General features: G+C 44.3%; 2 protein-coding genes across 3 annotated transcripts in view; one reads left to right on the top strand and one right to left on the bottom strand.

Moving 5' to 3' along the window:
* The window catches only part of GPR183 (G protein-coupled receptor 183), a 39,858-nt gene extending 32,903 nt beyond the window's left edge, over nucleotides 1–6,955 (bottom strand). The window contains exon 1 of one of the 2 annotated variants that reach the window (XM_082245719.1): nucleotides 6,909–6,955. The gene's annotated coding sequence lies outside the window, so the exon portion shown is untranslated. Of the gene's footprint in view, nucleotides 1–6,904 lie in introns of both variants that reach the window. The other variant, XM_082245720.1, reaches the window with a different exon arrangement.
* Nucleotides 1–21,359, top strand: part of UBAC2 (UBA domain containing 2) — a 301,154-nt gene that overhangs the window by 161,483 nt on the left and 118,312 nt on the right. The gene's annotated exons all lie outside the window — the stretch shown is intronic.

Genomic DNA, 21,359 nt, shown 5'->3' with positions numbered 1-21,359 from the left:
GGGGGAGTGTGTGGCACGGTGTCTTTGGTGGGAGCAGAGTCCCAGGAAGGAGAGTGCCGCGGTCTCTCCTCCTGTCTGAGGAAGCCGGATGTCTCAGGGTGTCGTCTGAGTGTCCAGAGAGTGCTGGGTTGAGCTGAGGGGATCCGATATGCCGAGAGCCTGTGGAGAGAGAGAGGGGTCCAGTCCCAGGAAAGCCTACACAGGTCGTGAGTACTGAGGTTTGCCCCTGGGGGTCTGTCTGAAGTTAGAGGGGACCACTCCGGAAGAGGTTCTGGGATCCAGTGTCAGCTTGCTGTAAACGGGGTACCTAGGTTGAGGACCCTGAAGCTACGGGGGGTGGGTACATAGTCAGTGGACCCTGAAGAGTTCGAGGTTAAAGGGGGCACCCGCAGTTTGGGCCCTAAATTGTACAGAGCGTGCCAGTTAGTGACAGCTATACAGAGTTCTACTATATACTACCTCAAGCTGTGCCAGGTGGGGGAAAGTATTCAGTGACTTTCACAGTGCAACAGTGTCAGGAGTTCTACAGTTCTCAGTTTTGGATCTTCTGGACTAGAAGTCGAGGATTCCGCACTTCTTCTGTTTTACAGAATATTCTCAGTGTCGGTGAGAGTTGGCTGGCATCAAGGAAGCTCCAACGGGCATTTCAGAAGTAAAAGTCCCAATTGTAATTAGTTAAGCCTCAAGGAGTATACCACTCATTCCCTTCTCCCATCCCCTAATTCCAATAAAAACCACAAACAAAGATGCCAGAGTTGTCGCTGCTTCAGTTATCACACCCAGGGTCACAGCTCACATGGGCTGGAGAGATTACTGGTACTAATGGCAGACCCACATCTGGCCATAGGCCTGGAAACCTTGCTACACTACTTTTCTTTATATTTGGTGGTTTGGGTTGTTGCTTAATTTATTTATTAGATTTAATGTTTGATATAGATACCATATTTTATTGAATATTTTCAGCCTCATTTGTAAATGTCAATACAGTGATGTTCCCACTTGTAAGTAGTCAGTTTGTCATCATTTTCTTTTGCTGCACCACAAAATGAGTGCTTTGACCTAATTTTTTTTTTTTTTTATGGACAGCTGCTTTCCTGTCTGCTAGTCCCCATAACTAATTTAAAGTGTTTGGTAAAGGCTCATTTTTTTTAAGAAAAAACACATCATGCTTACCCGCTCTATGCAATGGTTTTGCACAGAACAGCCCCAATCTTGGGGCTCCAGTTGAGTGCCCCCCAAAGAAAGCTGCTTGCTCTGGGGGCACTCAGTCATGCTCGCCCCCGAGCCACTTCTGTGTGCCTATGAGATGCACTGAGTGCAGCCCTGTCCCCTGCTCTCTCCTCACTGGCTGTGATTGACCGCTACAGGAGCCAATGGCTTCTGCTGCTGTGTCTCAGCCAATGAGGAGGGAGTGACCCAGGAAAGCTTTTGCTTTTGTGCACATTGCTGGATCGGGCTCAGGTAGGTATTAGGGGGGTGGGCTGCGGGGGGAGCTGCACACATAGAATGCATGAAGGTAAAATACCTTCAGCCTCTACAAACACTTTAAAGCCCAACTCCAGGGAAAATAAAAATCAAGCCTTGCACTGGGGTTGCCCCCGTGCTGTGGGGGTTAAATGCTTTTCAAGGTCTAGGGAATGGAAATAGCAGTATTACCTGTGCAAAACTCTGTTCCCCTGGAAGCTAGCACTCCTCTATGCTCCAGCTATGGACCCTGCATTGATCTTGCTCACATATAGAGAACCCGTGACTGCCGCTGCATAAGGGAGAAGAGGTTACAGGGACTGGTCTCACACTAACAGGCCATATTACCCTGGGGAGAAGCAGACTAGAATACTGCAATCACTGAGCAGCAAATGATCTCACCTGTGATGTATTTCAGGTATCTTCCAAACCTGGCCTGTTAGTGTGCTCTGAGGACAGGAGTTGAGAACCACTGTTCTAGACCTAAATTTTGCACTGTGCTGCTTCCTCTTTTTTGTCAGACATGTTGAAAACTTACTTTGCTCAATAACTTGTATCGGTATTCGCCATAATGAGCAATATTTCTAGCAGTGTGATTACTTTGCCCCTCATTTCTGAAAAAAATATTCAGACAAATAAGGGTTGTTGCAACTTTGTGAATCGAGCCAATGAAGTCTTTGTGAATTGCATCATTTCGTCAAAGTATCATTGAGACTTAAAGGATATGTATGGGTTACTAAAACATAAATACTTCTATGCTGAAGCTGTACCCCACTGACTCTGAGCCCAAGAACTGAGCGATCACATAACCACTGATTACCCTACTCAGAGCAGAGAGCGATGACTCCCAGTCACTGCTCAGTGCTCTCTGCTCTCCGCGTTGGCTCACACAGCTGTGTAAGCCACTGGCTCCTGCTGCTGTCAGTCCCAGCCAGTGAACCAATAGGGAGAGAGTGTGGGGGGGGGGGGGGGTGAGTCAAGCTCTGTGCATGAATGAACAATGTCCATTCACAGGAGGGCGGCTCAGGAGCCAGCCGGCTTTAGTGCCCCCATAGCAAGTGGCTTGCTATTGGGGGTACTCAGCAGAGAGAAGGAGCCAGGATCGCTGGTGGGGGACCCAAAAATAATTTAGAATCACTTTAACCTGCTGATTCTGGGTCACAGAAGAGTAAAAGTAAGTGCACTCCTGTGACCCACAAGAGAAGTATGGCCAAAAAAGCTTTGGCCATACCTTACTTTTAAAGGAGAAGTACAGCCGAAGCTCTTTTGGCTGTACTTCTGTGGATCACAGGGGTGAAGTCTGTTCTGCACTCCCGTGACCCGGTTTTCAGCAGACAGCGCGACGAAGCCTTCTGTCGGCTGACATCACAGAGCCGGTCCAGGCTTAGGCAAGATTGCAACCATATGGCCGGGATCTGCCCACATGCCTGGACCGTCACCGGCTCAGCCTCCAAGCGAGTTGCTGAGAGCTGCCCCCACCCCCTCCACAACCCATTGCTCCAGGGAGCGAGGAGGGGACAAAGCAGAGAACTGCTGACTGACAGTGCTGTGGGAACCGAGAGATCAGCAGTGTTGATCGCTCTGATCTCAGTGTTAAAGACCGCAGGGGACTAATGCAGCATCCACCTGGGTAATTTATGATTACCACTTTAATACAGGGCACTTCCCTCCCTTCCTGCCCAGGCCAATTTTCCCCTTTTAGCGCTGTTGCATTTTGAATGACAATTGCACGGTCATGCAACACTGTACCTACACCAAATTTATGTCATTTTCCCCCCACAAATAGAGCTTTCTTTTGGTGGTATTTGATCACCTGTGGGTTTTTTCCTTTTTGCTAAACAAATAAAAAAAGACCGAAAAGTTTGAAAAAAAAAAAAAAAAGTTTTTTTTGTTTAGGTTATACAATTTTGTAAATAAATAAGTTTTTTCCTGCACTGATGAGCACTGATGAGCACTGATGAGACTGCACTGATGAGGAGGCACTGATGAGGAGGCACTGATGGGGTGGCACTGATATGTGGCACTGATAGGCACTGATATGTGGCACTGATAGGTAGCACAGATATGCAGCATTGGTGGGCACTGATAGGTGGCACTGATAGGCGGAATTGATGGACACTGATAGGTGGCACTGACGGACACTGATAGGTGGCACTGACTGGCACTAATGGGCACTGATAGGCGGCACTGGTGGGCACTGATGGGCGGCACTGATCGGCACTGACGGGCGGCACTGGTGGGCAATAATGGGCACTGGTGGGCGACACTAAAGGATGGCAATGATGGGCACTTGTGGGCAGCACTGATAGGGAGGACACTGGCGGGCAGCACTGATGGGGAGGGCAATGGGGGGCTCCCTGAGCCCTGATTGCCATCCCTGGTGGCCATAGTGGGCATCCCTGGGGTCATAGTGGGCATCCCTGGTGGATCTAGTGGCACCCCCCCCCCCGAGGGTCTGCACTGGTAATCAATGATCTGATTACCAGTGCCGACCCCCCCCTGTCAGGGGAGCCGCCGATCGGCGCTCCTTTACTCGTGCCTGTCAGGCACGAACTAAGGAAAGCCGATCAACGGCTGTTCCTGTTTACGATGTGACCAGCCATGATTGGACACGGCTGATCACATGGTAAAGAGCTACGTCAGTAGTCTCTTTACCGAGATCGGAGATGCAGGGTGTCAGGCTGACACCTCGCATCACCGATCGCCGCTCTGCGCGCCCCCGGGGGGCGCCCAGAGCTGTGTTATCCTGCCGCCGTCGTATGACGTCCGGTCAGGATAACACAACCACATTCCCGCCGTCTTTTGCCTATAGGGCGGGCGGGAAGTGGTTAAAAAAGAAAAATATTCCCATACTTCATTACACTTTAATTTAAAACCTGAATGAAAACTTCCAAATAAGAGTTGTTTTTTAAAGCATACGGCTAAATTCAGCAGAGGCGGTAGAAGAAAGGGAAGCCGTTTTATTGGTGAAAGTTGTAATATGTTATATTGCTTTTATCCAAAAAACTTGTTCAAAGGACAAAGGGGAAGTGAAAAATGTAAGCATTCTCGGAAGTGACACTGGAAATATTAAGAATCTGCCTTAAAGGTACTTTGCACAGCCATTTTTTCCCTGCAGCGACTAGTCTTGATTCCAACCCTCGTTTCACAGGGGCAGTCTTGAGTTTGATTCTGTGGGTAAAACCAGTTCCTATGCTGGACAAACATCAGTTTTCCTTTTTTTTAAGGAACCACTTGCCGACCGCCCCACGCAAATATACTGCGGCAGGGCGGCTTGACTTCGCAAAATCACGTAGATCTATGTGATTTTGTGCACGCGGTCTCGGTGGTGCGCGCACGCCACGAGAGCCGCGCTCCCGCTGTGTTTAGACACAGCGGAAGGCAAGCTGCGGGAGGAGCTGCGGCAATTGCCGCTGGCCTCCCGCAATCGTCAGAGAAACTGACAGAAGACCCGCCTGCTTACGTAAACAAAGCAGACGAGCCTTCTGTCACACAGGCAGAGAGAGATCAGGAGTTTCAGCTAAGCTGAAACCCCCGATCTCTCTGTGCCTGTCACAGAGCCCTTCCCCCACACAGTGAGTAAGCACTGTTAGGCATACATTAACCCCTTTGATCATCCCCTGTGTTAACACCTTCCCTGCCAGTGTCATTTAAACAGTAACAGTGCATATTATTTAGCACTGATTACTGTATTAACCGGTTGCCGACTGCCGCATGACTATATACTGCGGCGGTCAGCCCCGGCCAGGCAGAGTGACGTATGGATACGTCACTCGCCTGTCACTGACTTCAGAGCCAATTGCGAGCGGGCGCGCGCCCGCCGCGGCTCGTCCACAGACAAGTCAGTGCGTGTGACCGGCGGACTCGATGTCCGCCGGTCACACTACGATCGCTCCGGTGAAGGGAGAAAGGCGGAGCGGCTTATGTAAACAAGCCGCCCGTCATTCTCCCTGGTGTAATTGGTCCCCAAAAAGTGTCAAAAATGTCAGTTAGGGGTCCGATCTGACCGCCGCAATGTTGCAGTCCTTCTAAAAATTGCTGCTATTACTACTAAAAACAAAATAAAAAATAAAAAGTCCAAAAATCTATCCTGTAGTTTTTAAACGCTATAACTTTTGCGCAAACCAATTAAAATACGCTTTTTGGGATTTTTTTTTACCAAAAACGTGACTGATAAAAAAAAAATTAGATTTTTTAAAAAAATTTTATTGGGAATGTTTTTTAGCAGAAAGTAAAAAAAAAAAATAAAAAAAAAAATAAATATATATATATATATATATATATATATATATATATATATATATATATATATATATATATATATATATATATATAAATTTTTTCAGAATTGTCGCTCTTTTTTTGTTTATAGCGCAAAATCTAAAAACCGCAGAGGTGATCAAATAGCACCAAAAGAAATCTCTATTTGTGGGGAAAAAAAGGACATCAATTGTATTAGGGCCACAGCCTCACACAACCGCGCAATTTGTTCATCAAAGTAACGCTGTGCCAAAAAGCAAAAAATGGCCTGGTCATTAATCGGGGTTAAACATTCCGGACCTGAAGTGGTTAAAGGAGTGGACAGAAACCCTCACAGAACATAGTAATTGGTTCTTGCTTTATTTATTTATTTAGTTTTATTTTAACGTTTTAGCTTCATTTAGTTCTTGCTTTGTTAGATCCTGTCAAGTACTGGCGTTTGATGTATACGAATGTTTGTCCAGTTTAACTTGCCATGACCATGTAAAAAGTGAGCCTGCCTTGCAGTATTTTTAGCAAGTACACTTTAGTACTGCGTGGATCTGTCACATGTTCTTCTAAATCAAGTTATTGGTATTGCAACCTTTTCTCATCAGTATGCTCACTGAGGCTCTCTTTAGAAATAAAATCACCATTACAGTAAGATAATGGCCCCTTTCTATTTTATTCATAAAGCCTTTCTATGGATCTTTATTTTATAATACTGTGTGGTTTTATATTAGCTATATTCTCTTGGCAGTCTAATGGTTGTGGACACACGGTATTGGTGCTTTCTTTATCTGGTGTTGAGTGACCATCTAGTGAAGGTTGTGGTACCTGGTTAAGACCTATTTCTAAACATGTAGGAAGAAAAGGGTTTACATCTAATAACATAATATTCTATTTAATCTAATCGATCTCCAAATATCAGCTTTAAATAGTTGAATGTGTTGTGTAAGTAAGCACACATGTACTCATTTATCAATGAGTTATTCTATACATAAATACTGAATATTGTTCTATGAAAAAAAAAAAAAAATAAATATATATATATATATATATATATATATATATATATATATATATATATATATATATATATTTATATGTATATATATAAAATATCCCATATAATGATGACACATGCACACAAAAATAATAAAGCTCTAGTCAATCTAACATAAAAAAGAAGTTTTCTTACTTACTGAGCAGTAGGTTCTTTCAGTGTCTGTCTGTTAAAAGTGAGTGAGCTTACAAGTTCCCTCCTGTGATTTCAAGAAAAGTTCCTCTCAGTGTTTCTGGTGTCATAATCAGCACTTTTTTTTAGCTTGTGGTTTGTACGTCGTTCCTTGTACTTGATGTGAAATGAAATCTGGTCAGGGGAGGTACCAGACTTTCAGCTTTACATTGTAATTTTGGTATTGTTTAGCTATTTTTAAAAGCTGTAATGCTAAAGAAGATGCTTAAAGTGTTACTAAACCCAGGAGCCTGTATTCACTGTATCTGGTTTCCCACAGTACACAGAACGTGGAAATGCAATTATTTTAGTAATTATAGACTGCTAAATACCTTTTCTCATTAGCAGTTAGAGCAGTCTTGTGACTTCTTTCAGTGTCCAGCAGAGCACTGGTTAAAGCTTGTTAGAGGAGTTTTCATTCTCCCCTGATTGTCCTATGAGGCTTCATGACCCCTGACCCTCTGTCTGGACAGTGCTGATTGGCCCTGTGCTGATTTACATGCACTCTCCCAAGAAGAAAAAATAAACTCTCTAGCAATAAGCATGAAACTGAGCATGTGCTGCTTGCCCCCAAGGCTCTGTACTGTCAGCAGATAGATTGGGGATTGTGGAAGAAGGGGAGGATCAGAGAAGACAGGATCAAACAGCCTCTTTACACAATACAGAGGATTAACCCCTTTGGTTCCACAGTGAGTATAACAAGCATGCTTTACTTGTATATACAAACCGATTTTAAGTTGTGGGTTTAGTAACACTTTAATGTAGTAGTAGAAGTTATTACTGGGGATTAACCAAAGTCCTGATTGATTTTCTTTACCTTATGCTTTTTAGGCCCCTTTCACACAGGGGAGTCCATCGGCGGACTCCGTTTTTCTCAGCGGGGGATGGATCTGCCGTTCCCCGCTGAGCAGGGGGATGGCTGCTCTGTCTCCACGCTGTGTGCAGAGACACAGCTGTCAGGTCCCCGCTGTTCTCTATGGGGGGAATCGGATGGGAACGGACCGTCTGTCCGTACTCATCCCATCCGATCCGCTGGACGGATGGAAAATTGGGTTTCCATCCGTCCAGATTTGAAGGATCGGATGTCAGCGGACGTGTCTCCGCTGACATCCGATGCCCCGTAGAGATGCATGGGGCATTCGTTCAGATCCACCTGAAAAATGGACAGGCAGATCTGAATGGGTCCGCCTGAGTGAAAGGGGCCTTAGGCATTTGTATTAAAATATGGTTAGAATATTTAGGTTCGTTTTTTCGTTTTTATTATTTTTTTTTTTTTTCAATAAATGCATTTAAACCGTTTCTAAAAGCTGTACTTTTTTTTTTTTTTTTTTACCCAAATGCTTTCACAGCGTTAACATAAAAAGAAATGTCCCAATGTTTTTACTATCCCCTTGTCCCCCAACACTTTGTCATGGCTGCTGGTTCCAAGATTCATCAGCGCCCCTCCAAAAGTGAGGAAAAATCCCCTTTATGACTGTTGTCACCGGTACAGGTGTCTGAATTGAAAGTTTTCCTCTTACCTCCTGTTTTGATAACTTAATTTCACATTACTATTTAAAATGTCACCAGGGCATAAAAATAGGGTTAATCTCCTGAATAGGAACATAGACAGAGGTTCCACAGTCTATTAAAAATAAAAATGTTTTCCTTTTTAGATACTTTTTTTAAAGGTCAACTTTATTGTACATTTTACGAGTACAAAAGAAAAACAAACCGAGCAAACTGTGCTCAGATATTACAGCACGATGTAAGCAAAGTGTCCATTCTATAAATGTACAGTGGTTAATGGAAGTAGTGATTATACCTCTTAAAGTCATCAAGAAAGACAAAATGTACAAAACCATAATAAAGTTCAATACGTATTCATAACAGTTTAAAAGGAAACCGAGATTTATCAAATAGTCCCTAACTAGGGCTGAAACCACTAATCGATTCTGAAAATAGTTGTCAACTATTTTCATAATCCATTAGTTGGCCAGCTGATTAGTTGGCCTTCAATACCGGTTCACACTGCTGCGACCATAAGTCGCCCCATGTCGGAGCGACTTTTTACTGCAATTTTACCGCGACTTACCACGACTTTACCGCGATTTTACCGCGACTTGTGAATTATTTTGCGTGACTTATATGACAGACGACTTTGTATTTGGCCAATCAGAATATGATGTGTTGTGACCTAATTCCCCTTTTCTGTTTTTTTTACTCATTTCCTCATTGCCCACCAGTGCCACGTATCAGTGCCCACCAGTGCCACGTATCAGTGTCCACCAGGGCCACTGCCCACCAGTGCCACGTATGTGTCCACCAGTGCCAGTGCCACAAATCAGTGTCCACCAGTGCCACATATCAGTGCCACGTATCAGTGCCACAAATCAGTGTCCACCAGTGCCACGTGTCAGTGTCCACCAGTGCCACGTATTAGTGCCATGTATCGGTGCCACAAATCAGTGTCCACCAGTGCCACATATCAGTGCCACGTATCAGTGTCCACCAGTGCCACGTATCAGTGCCACGAATCGGTGTCCACCAGTGCCACATATCAGTGCCACGAATCCGTGTCCACCAGTGCCACGTATCAGTGCCACGTATCAGTGTCCACCAGTGCCACGAATCAGTGTCCACCAGTGAAACATATCAGTGCCACAAATCAGTGCCCACCAGTGCCACTCACACAGACCAATCAGAGATAATGGAATATATATACCATTACATACATATATATATATATATATATATATAAATTATATATATATATATATATAAATTATATATATATATATATATAAATTATATATATATATATATATATATATATATATATATATATATATATATATATATATATATATATATATATGTGTGTACAGTGGGTACGGAAAGTATTCAGACCCCCTTAAATGTTTCACTCTTTGTTATATTGCAGCCATTTGCTAAAATCATTTAGGTTCATTCTTCTTCCTCATGAATGTACACATAGCACCCCATACTGACAGAAAAACACAGAATTGTTGACATTGTTGCAGATTTATTAAAAAAGAAAAACTGAAATATCACATGGTCCTAAGTATTCAGACCCTTTGCTCAGTATTTAGTAGAAGCCCCCTTTTGATCTAATACAGCCAGGGGTCTTTTGGGAAAGATGCAACAAGTCTTTCACACCTGGATTTGGGGATCCTCTGCCATTCCTCCTTGCAGATCCTCTCCAGTTCTGTCAGGTTGGATGGTAAACGTTGGTGGACAGCCATTTTTAGGTCTCTCCAGAGATGCTCAATTGGGTTTAAGTCAGGGCTCTGGCTGGGCCATTCAAGAACAGTCACGGAGTTGTTGTGAAGCCACTCCTTCATTATTTTAGCTGTGTGCTTAGGGTCATTGTCTTGTTGGAAGGTAAACCTTCGGCCCAGTCTGAGGTCCAGAGCACTCTGGAGAAGGTTTTTGTCCAGGATATCCCTGTACTTGGCCGCATTCATCTTTCCCTCGATTGCAACCAGTCGTCCTGTCCCTGCAGCTGAAAAACACCCCACAGCATGATGCTGCCACCACCATGCTTCACTGTTGGGACTGTATTGGACAGGTGATGAGCAGTGCCTGGTTTTCTCCACACATACCGCTTAGAATTAAGGCCAAAAAGTTATATTTTGGTCTCATCAGACCAGAGAATCTTATTTCTCACCATCTTGGAGTCCTTCAGGTGTTTTTTAGCAAACTCCATGCGGGCTTTCATGTGTCTTACACTGAGGAGAGGCTTCCGTCGGGCCACTCTGCCATAAAGCCCCGACTGGTGGAGGGCTGCAGTGATGGTTGACTTTTTCTACAACTTTCTCCCATCTCCTGACTGCATCTCTGGAGCTCAGCCACAGTGATCTTTGAGTTCTTCTTTACCTCTCTCACCAAGGCTCTTCTCCCCCGATAGCTCAGTTTGGCCGGAAGGCCAGCTCTAGGAAGGGTTCTGGTCGTCCCAAACGTCTTCCATTTGAGGATTATGGAGGCCACTGTGCTCTTAGGAACCTTAAGTGCAGCAGAAATCTTTTTGTAACCTTGGCCAGATCTGTGCCTTGCCACAATTCTGTCTCTGAGCTCAGGCAGTTCCTTTGACCTCATGATTCTCATTTGCTCTGACATGCATTGTGATCTGGAAGGTCTTATATAGACAGGTGTGTGGCTTTCCTAATCCAGTCCAATCAGTATAATCAAACACAGCTGGAATAAAATGAAGGTGTAGAACCATCTCAAGGATGATCAGAAGAAATGGAAAGCTCCGGAGTTAAATATATGAGTGTCACAGCAAAGGGTCTGAATACTTAGGACCATGTGATAATTCAGTTTTTCTTTTTTAATCTGCAACAATGTCAATAATTCTGTGTTTTTCTGTCAGTATGGGGTGCTATGTGTACATTCATGAGGAAGAATAATGAACCTAAATGATTTTAGCAAATGGCTGCAATATAACAAAGAGTGAAAAATTTAAGGGGGTCTGAATACTTTCCGTACCCACTATATATATATATATATATATATATATATATATATATATATATATATATACCAAATAGGCATGGCTGCAATGTGGGGAATGCCTGGCTAATATCTTTCTTCTTCCTGGAAAGTCTGATAACAAGTCGCTTCAATTAAGATAAGGAGGCGACTCCCATTGAAGTATATGGGAGAGGTCAGATCACAGGTCGCCTCAAAGTAGTACAGGACCCTTTTCTGAAGTCGGAGTGACTTCAGTAGTGCCAATTAAGACAGCACTGATTGATTAACATTGCTTTTGTTATGTCAAGCAACCTGGGGCGACCTGGGGCTACACAAGTCGCCTCACAAGTCGTGCTAGTGTGAATGGGCTCTCATACAGAATGCATTATTTGTTTATATATCAGAAAATACAGTGCAGCACACCTACAGCTCAGTACACCCTCCATACATGTCGGCATACACTGTACAGCGCACCTACAGCTCAGTACACCCTCCATACATGTCGGCATACACTGTACAGCGCACCTACAGCTCAGTACACCCTCCATACATGTCGGCATACACTGTACAGCGCACCTACAGCTCAGTACACCCTCCATACATGTCGGCATACACTGTACAGCGCACCTACAGCTCAGTACACCCTCCATACATGTCGGCATACACTGTACAGCGCACCTACAGCTCAGTACACCCTCCATACATGTCGGCATACACTGTGCAGCGCACCTACAGCTCAGTACACCCTCTATTAGAGATGGGCTCAGGAGTGTTTGGGATTGCATCTGCCTGATCCTGCTAGGAAGCCAACACATCTAATCACAGGCAGTGAGACATTTCCTGATCTGTGCAGCTGCGGAGCAGGAAATCTTACTGTCTGTGATTAGCCGTGTGCAGTGCCAGCTTCCTGGCGGGATCCTGAACATGCCCGGGCCCATTCCTACCCTTCATACATGTCAGTAAGCTTGTGAATGTGTGAGGAGCAATGCCCCATGGGACAAGTAGTCCTGGCAAGGAGAAGGAAGTGATTAGAAGTGATTCTAAAGGCAGTTTGATTTTTCCTTGCTTATAGGCGAACTTTATATTCTACATTGCGGCTTGCTATAGGGGCACTCTTAGGACATGAGGAGCAAGAATCGCTGACAGGGCACCCCAGAAGAGGAAGTACGAGTACTGATACTTTTTCTCAAGTACTCCCTGATATCAATGATCGATACCTATTTTTAATGTGGTGACCGTTTATTTTTTTTGCTTTAGACTAATGAAAAAATATTACCCTTTCTTTATGATTATGAAGAACAGTTCTTTTGTGGCTTTGGAATTGCGCTACTTTAGCGTAATTTTAAAGCCGCAGATCAGTGCAATTTCGACCTCTGATTTCATTGCGGCTTGTGACTTCATTTAACAGAACTCAATGGAAGTCAATAGAATTGCAAAATTGCTTTTAGTATCAGAGCACCCTTTCCAGCAAACTATACAATGAAAAACAGGGACATTTAGTTCACGTATAGGCCATACAGAATTTTTATTGGTAATATGTGGTCACACCCCTTTAGCACTTGATAGTTTAAATACATGTACAAGCTATTGGGATTTGAGCGCAGGTATATCTTTTCCAACCATATAGCTAGTTATTTGTATTTACCACTGCATGCATACCTAAATGTATACATACCTAAATTATACACCACACTTTGAGTTTTTTTTATCCGATTAACCACTTACCGACCACCCGCCGTCGATTAACGTCGGTCCTTTGACGCTAAATACTGGGGTTATGGCAGCAGATAGCTGCCATAACCACGGTATTTATTTCAACGGCGGGCGATTGGCTTTCAGGTAAGGGTGGTCCCAGTGGCGGATTCGCCGCGGGATCACCTTTACGGTGAGGCAGAAGAGGTGCCCCCCCTCCTGCCGCGTCCCGGTCCTTTTCGCCGCTTACCGGACCTGCTGGCAGCAGGGAAAACTTTTCGGTCCCGGATCCTCTTAGACAGGAAGTCAAGTGAGGGCAAGATGGCCCTCACTCGACTCTATGGTCTTGGAGGACCGGTGCAACGTCAAACCTTGTTGCCTAGCAACTGGTTTAAAGAGCCAATTTTTTTTTTGTGTACTTGTGAGGTCTTTTGGACCCCAGATCTGACAATAAAGAGGTCTTGTCATGCCTATTTCTATTACAAGGAATGTTTACATTCCTTGTAAAAGGAATAAAAATTATCAATTTTTTTTTTTTTAAACTGTGTAAAAATAAAAAATAATAAATAAAATAAAAAGGGAAAAAATTAAAGCACCCTGTCCCCGTTAGCTCACGCGCAGAAGCGAACGCATACGGAAGCCCCGACCACATATGTAAACGGTGTTCAAACTACACATGTGAGGTATCGCCGCAATTGTTAGAGCGAGAGCAATAATGTGAGCCCTAGACCTCCTCTGTACCTCTAAGCTGGTAACCTGTAGAAATTTTTAAAATGTCGCCTATGGGATTTTTACGCACCAAAGTTTGTCGCCATTCCGCAAGCGTGCGCAATTTTGAAGCATGTCATGTTGGGTATCTATTTACTCGGTGTAACATTACCTTTCACATTATGGAAAAAAATTGGACTAACTTTACTGTTTTCTTATTTTTTAATTAAAAAAAATGAATTTTTTCCCAAAAAATTGCATTTGGAAGACCGCTGCACAAATACGGTGTGATAAAAAATATTGCAACGATCTCCATTTTATTCTCTAGGGCCTCTGCTAAGAAAAAATATATAATGTTTGGGGGTTCTAAGTAGTTTTCTAGCCAAAAAAAAAGCGGTTTTAGCTTGTAAACACCAAGTGTCAAAAATAGGCTTGGTCTTAAAGTGGTTAATCGAAACAATAATCGGCCAACTAATCGATTATGAAAATAATCGTTAGTTGCAGCCCTATCCCTAACTCCAGTTAGTACCTTAAATAGCTGGTGGTATCGTGCATTCTGAGTTCACCCACAAATCACAAATTTTAATAAATTTGCAAGGACAATTCTGCTTAATAAGTCAGTTTATATAAGGGGAGTGCCTGATTGATAAGGCTAAGCCAGGAAGTTATAGTGGGGGGGGGGGGGGGCAGTTAATTTTTTGTGCATCATAAACAATTTTTTTGCAAAAAAGAGAGTCAAACATAGAAAAGTTTGGGAATTCTTAGATAAAGATTCATCATCAATATATCCAAGCAAACACCTTAAGGGGTTACAGATATTCGGTATTTGGGTGATTGAACTGATAAAAGCCATGACTTCAGACAAGAACGCTCTAACCGGTGGGCACTGCCATACCGTGGTAGAACGTGCCATCTTCCAAAGTGCATTTGGAACAGATGGCAGAGAGCACCCTCTTTAAACGATGGAGACTGGGAGTATAATAGGACCTATAAAGAAACTTGGTCTGGATTACTTTATCCCTCGATGAGATGACCATGGGGACCTGTAAAGGAAGGATTTCCTGCCCTACTTCCTCTGTATGTTCTGGAATATCTGTGCGCCACCTAGATTGAGTAAGATATATTCTATCTGTTTTAGAGTGAAGCAGAGAGGAATAGTACATAGAAATCAGTTTAGAGTGTGAAGGGTCATTCAGGACGTGTTTTAGAGGGGAAGATTGTAACGAGGTATTGTGTAAGCCATATTGAGCTGTGGCCGTATGTCGTGATTGAAGATACCAAAAATGGGCTGTGGAGGGAAGATAAGTCTCTGAAAATCATCAAAGAAAGGTATCTGATAAAAATAGATGAGAGATAAATTTAACTGTGCTGAAAACAAAACGCCCCGTCCGTCCTCAAAAAAATTCCCTTAGTTGTGGTTTGTTCCACAAAGGAGCAGTGGGTGAATGTATGGGAGACGAGCCGGTTGAGAGTAAATTGGAGAGTTTGAAAACTTGTATCGTCATGGATAAAATGCTTGTGCTTTCCCTGGCCAAAGTGGATTGGCGATGTATTACATTTTGTAGGGATTCGTTGGATGTGACAAAAGCAGCCTCTAGTGTTGACGCTGCATTATTGACTTCAGGTTAAAACCACCAGTGGGCATGAGCTAATTGGGAGGTAATGTTATAAGTTTGGAGATTGGGAACTGCACACCCCCCTTCTAAACAGGCAACTGCAGTGTGTCCTTAGCGGTTTGAACAGCTCTACCACCCCAAATGAAGGACAAAGGAATAGTCTGTTTCCTTTAGATACTTTTTTCATAGTATATGGTTGTGAGTAAACCAGTTCTGCTCAAATGGAAATTATCATAACACAGGCAGTGATGGAGAATGCTATCTAACAGCAAACACCAGCAGCAAACAAATGTTTGCAATGTTTACAGTAGTTTTCTTCTAAATGGAAGCATTGAACAATGAAAAATTAAAATGCTTACTACTGGGAGGCAATAAGAAGCAACAGTTGCAATCCATACACCTGACTTTATTTTTAACAGAGGCAACACATGTAAAAGAGAATTTCAGGATTAAAAAAACAATCATACTCGCCTATATGGCTGCAGAATTGATCGGATGCTGCAGCTTTACGTAGCTGACTCCTAAGACCGAGAACCGAGCGATCACATGACTGGTGATTGCTCAGTTCTTTGTTTTCACTGAGCAGAGAGTAATGACTGTCTGTCACCACTCTCTGCTCTGCTCCTACAGGGCATACTGCAGGGCCAGGCTGGGTGAGCCCGAGCCAACTGCTGGTTAGGCATCTAGGTTGATTCCGACATTATTATGAGGATTCCTGCAGAGCCTGGCCCTGTGACATCAGTCAATAGCGTGCTTTTGCTTACTGTCTGCTAAATCTGGGTCACAGTTGTACAGAAATAAGTGCACTCCGGTGACCCACGTGGAATGTATGGCCAAAAAAATCTTTGGCTATACTTCTCCTTTAGGAAAGCCTTGACAGAATGCATAGCAGCTTGCACAAAGACCTGTGATCATATATCATCAAGAACCCACTAGGCAAACTACTTACTCCTGAATATGGTGGTGGTGAAACCATATACCTGAGCAGTTTTTAAATTACCCGAGCAGTTCTTTAAATTACTGCTGAAATAAAGGGTTACCCAAACAAAAAGCAGTGAACACAACTAAAGATCCCCCTTTTTACTGAATGCACTGTACTGTCCTAAGCTATCAATTGAGATTCTTGCCCATTTGGGTTGTTACCTTCTATGTCCTTGCCCAAAGGGCATCATTGGATGTACCAAATTAAAAAACCTCTTCTCTCATATTAAAAGTATAACTAAGGCAATACTTTTTTTTTTTTGTAGTTTTGGATAGAGTGGAGAAGGTTTAGAACACCTGTTAGGTTTTTATTACGGTCTGTGTCACCATTAGGGAGATTCACCCTCTCTGTGTGTCCTGTTTACCATTAAAAGTGAAAGTAAAAGAAAATTCCAAATTTTGGGTTGTCCCCAGAAGAGTAATAGAGGGGAATTCTTCCTATGGAAACACTAGTTCTGGTGACCTAGGGGTCCTCAAGGAAGTTCCTTAATTTGCAGGGATTCCCTTCACTTCTTGTGTGGCTACGGAACAGGAAGTCCAGGGAATATTCCGCAACATGACACAAATGGGGAGAAAAAAATTTGAGAAGGTTTATAACCCTCCCTTACTCTATTCAAAATGGGGAAAAAAAAGTTTTGCCTATAGTTCTACTTTAAATGAATGTCACTCATCCTCCAAATCAAAAAGGTTTAAAGCCAGGGGGGTCTCTGTCTACTAATGTGTAAATGTGGGTAAGCTTTGAGATTTCTAAAACAGCAGACTGACAAGTAGAGCATTTTACCCAGAAGGAGCATTTTCCAATTTAAACTAGTAAGACTGCTTTAGAAGATAGTAGTGCCAGGGATGGATAAAATATTGTATAAGATGGAAGAGGCTGTAGGCACAGCATTTGTGTGGAAAAGGGCAAAGCCAAACAAATTACAAAAAAATGCTAATCCCTAAATGATCACCATATGGGGTGTGACTTTATTTTAATGATTATCAAGTAGCAAAAATGAGTGCGAAAGGTATGACAACTAGAAGTATGTGCAGACGACTAGTATGATCGGTATGACAGCAGGCAGAATGTGTAGGAGCGGATTGCGGTGGATATGAGAGTGGGCAATATGTGCAGGAGGAGGAGTACCGATGGCATGACAGCAGACAAGTATGTGCAGGAGAGTAGTGTGGAGAGGATGTGGCAGCAGGCAAGTATGTGCAGGAGAGGGTGTGACAGCAGGCAGTAAGTGCAGGAGAGGATTGGGGAGAGGGTGTGACAGCAGGCGGTACGTGCAGGAGAGGATTGTGGAGAGGGTGTGACAGCAGGCGGTACGTGCAGGAGAGGATTGTGGAGAGGGTGTGACAGCAGGCGGTACGTGCAGGAGAGGATTGTGGAGAGGGTGTGACAGCAGGCAGTATGCACAGGAGAGGAGTATTGAGAGGGTTTGACAGCAGGTAGTATGTGCAGGAGAGGAGTATTAAGAGGGTGTGACAGTAGGAAATATGTGCAGGAGAGGAGTGTGGAGAGGGTGTGACAACAGGCAGTAAGTGCAGGAGAGGATTGTGGAGATGGTTTGACAGCAGGCGGTACGTGCAGGAGAGGATTGTGGAGAGGGTGTGACAGCAGGCGGTACGTGCAGGAGAGGATTGTGGAGAGGGTGTGACAGCAGGCAGTATGCACAGGAGAGGAGTATTGAGAGGGTATGACAGCAGGCAGTATGTGCAGGAGAGGAATATTGAGAGGGTGTGACAGCAGGTAGTATGTGCAGAAGGTGAGTGTGAGGGTAGGACAGCAGGCAGTGTGTGCAGGAGGTGAGTGTGAGGGTAGGACAGCAGGCAGTGTGTGCAGGAGGTGAGTGTGAGGGTAGGACAGCAGGCAGTGTGTGCAGGAGGTGAGTGTGAGGGTAGGAAAGCAGGCAGTGTGTGCAGGAGGTGAGTGTGAGGGTAGGACAGCAGACAGTGTGTGCAGGAGGTGAGTGTGAGGGTAAGACAGCGGGCAGTGTGTGCAAGAGGTGAGTGTGAGGGTAGGACAGCGGGCAGTGTGTGCAGGAGGTGAGTGTGAGGGTAGGAAAGCAGGCAGTGTGTGCAGGAGGTGAGTGTGAGGGTAGGACAGCAGGCAGTGTGTGCAGGAGGTGAGTGTGAGGATAGGACAGCAGGCAGTATGTGCAAGAGGTGAGGGTAGGACAGGGGGCAGTGTGTGCAGGAGGTGAGTGTGAGGGTAGGACAGGGGGCAGTGTGTGCAGGAGGTGAGTGTGAGGGTAGGACAGCAGGCAGTGTGTGCAGGAGGTGAGTGTGAGGGTAGGACAGCAGGCAGTGTGTGCAGGAGGTGAGTGTGAGGGTAGGACAGCAGGCAGTATGTGCAAGAGGTGAGGGTAGGACAGGGGGCAGTGTGTGCAGGAGGTGAGTGTGAGGGTAGGACAGCAGGCAGTGTGTGCAGGAGGTGAGTGTGAGGGTAGGACAGCAGGCAGTGTGTGCAGGAGGTGAGTGTGAGGGTAGGACAGCAGGCAGTGTGTGCAGGAGGTGAGTGTGAGGGTAGGACAGCAGGCAGTGTGTGCAGGAGGTGAGTGTGAGGGTAGGACAGCAGGCAGTGTGTGCAGGGGGTGAGTGTGAGGGTAGGACGGCAGGCTGTGTGTGCAGGAGGTGAGTGTGAGGGTAGGACAGCAGGCTGTGTGTGCAGGAGGTGAGTGTGAGGGTAGGACAGCAGGCAGTGTGTGAAGGTGGGGAGGGTATGACAAAAGGGGGTATGTGCAGGGGAGGAGTACAGAAGGTCTAACAGGGTGCAGATGTGTAGGAAGAGTACTGAGAGTGTGAGAACAGGCGGCATGTGCAGGAGAATGGGGCTGAGGGTATGACAGCAGGCAATATGGTACAGAAAAATAAAATCAAGGGGGAAATCCTGCGCTAAATAACAAATAGAGATGACAAACTGATCGTATATAATGACATGAACAGGCTAGCAGCTAGAACACTGGACTTATAGAAATCCCACTCAAATATATATCAAAATAGTGCAGCGCTAGGAACATTGAAATAAATCATACATAAAAAGGCTAAAAACTGTAGTATGGTTAATCACTCAACCAGACCCAAGTGTACATAGAAACATGAGTCCATTATATTAAAAAAGACAATCAACTTGCAAGGATGGTAGAGAGTCCAATGCAGAGTAGAAATCCCAAGGTGCGGAGAGCAGAGTTGGAAAGACACCCAAATGTGTAAATAAGGTGGCTGCTTACCGCAACTAGTGGGCCTCCAAATTAATGGATAAGCCACTTAGGCGTGAAGTGTTAGCCCTAATGGGATGGACTTTCTCCTCCACTTCAGTGGACCAGGATCAATTCCGTGTGTTCCTATACCCCGCTCAGTCACAAGGCAGATATGACTCCAATATGTATGGCAGTATGCAAGGAATGAAGGAAATCATAGCGTAATCCCGTAATACAATTAAATTGGTTTTATTAAAGTTCTACTTACATTATGGCAGACATGTATGTGCAGACAATATACAATAGCGGCGTCCCGCTAGGATAAAACACGAGCCGGCGTCTTGGGGGCGTGACAGGCGCGATGTCCGGAACCTCCCGACCGGTTTCGTCAGAGTGACGTCGTCCCTGACGACGTCACTCTGACCGTCTTATTAAAGTAGAACTTTAATAAAACCAATTTAATTGTATTACGGGATTACGCTATGATTTCCTTCATTCCTTGCATACTGCCATACATATTGGAGTCATATCTGCCTTGTGACTGAGCGGGGTATAGGAACACACGGAATTGATCCTGGTCCACTGAAGTGGAGGAGAAAGTCCATCCCATTAGGGCTAACACTTCACGCCTAAGTGGCTTATCCATTAATTTGGAGGCCCACTAGTTGCGGTAAGCAGCCACCTTATTTACACATTTGGGTGTCTTTCCAACTCTGCTCTCCGCACCTTGGGATTTCTACTCTGCATTGGACTCTCTACCATCCTTGCAAGTTGATTGTCTTTTTTAATATAATGGACTCATGTTTCTATGTACACTTGGGTCTGGTTGAGTGATTAACCATACTACAGTTTTTAGCCTTTTTATGTATGATTTATTTCAATGTTCCTAGCGCTGCACTATTTTGATATATAATATGGTACAGAAGAGGAATGTAGGTTATCTGACCAGAGGCAATGTGTGCAGGAGATGAAGGTATGCCTGGGGGGCAATATATGCAGCAGGATAGCTTGCAGTGTATGATATCAGGCAGTATGTGTAGGAGATGGGTGGAATGGTATTACAGGGGGGAGATATGTGCAGGAATAAACAGCAGCACGGAAGCCAAGCTCTTCACATAAGTGGGTTTTAGAGGACAAATAGAGGTTAATGTAGATGTCCAGGAAATGGACCTGTGACAGAACACTTCCCAGCCATCTGCCAAACACCCTCTGAAAAGCGATCCTATTAACATCTCTCTTCAGAATGCAATGCTAATGCGAATGTCAACAAGCCCAACATTTAGGCTACATTCCAACTAGCCTTCTGCATATAGGTGGTTTAAATGCAGGAGAAATTATCTGGGATGTATAAACAATCTTCATGTTTCCCAGATAATGTTTTCTCTGTTAAATGTGTGAAAACGCACATAAGGGCAAATACATTGTAAGTGCTTTTGCATGCTTTTATATGCCTGTTGAGCTGTTAGAAGCCTTTCCTTTAGATGTCCTCGCTAATGTCCTGAAGGGACATTCTTTTCTTGTATGGAACAGATGTTTTTACACGTTTTACAGAAGGACAAGGTGGTGATTCGCCAGAGACTCTTCAGAGTGAATGATAGGCTCTCCACCGCTCATTCATAGAATGTGATGCATTGTCTAAGAGGAGTATTATGGGTAATATGATTGACAGAGAGGGAAGGAGTAATTGCAGGGAAGCTTTTTACCAGATGCAGCCATTTGCGGGCAATAGGATATACACCATTACACGTAACCAATTTGTTTGGT

This window comes from Pelophylax lessonae (genome assembly GCF_965119305.1).
Source record: "Pelophylax lessonae genome assembly, chromosome: 2".
NCBI lineage: Eukaryota > Metazoa > Chordata > Amphibia > Anura > Ranidae > Pelophylax > Pelophylax lessonae.
This window is presented reverse-complemented; position numbering and strand designations above follow the sequence as displayed.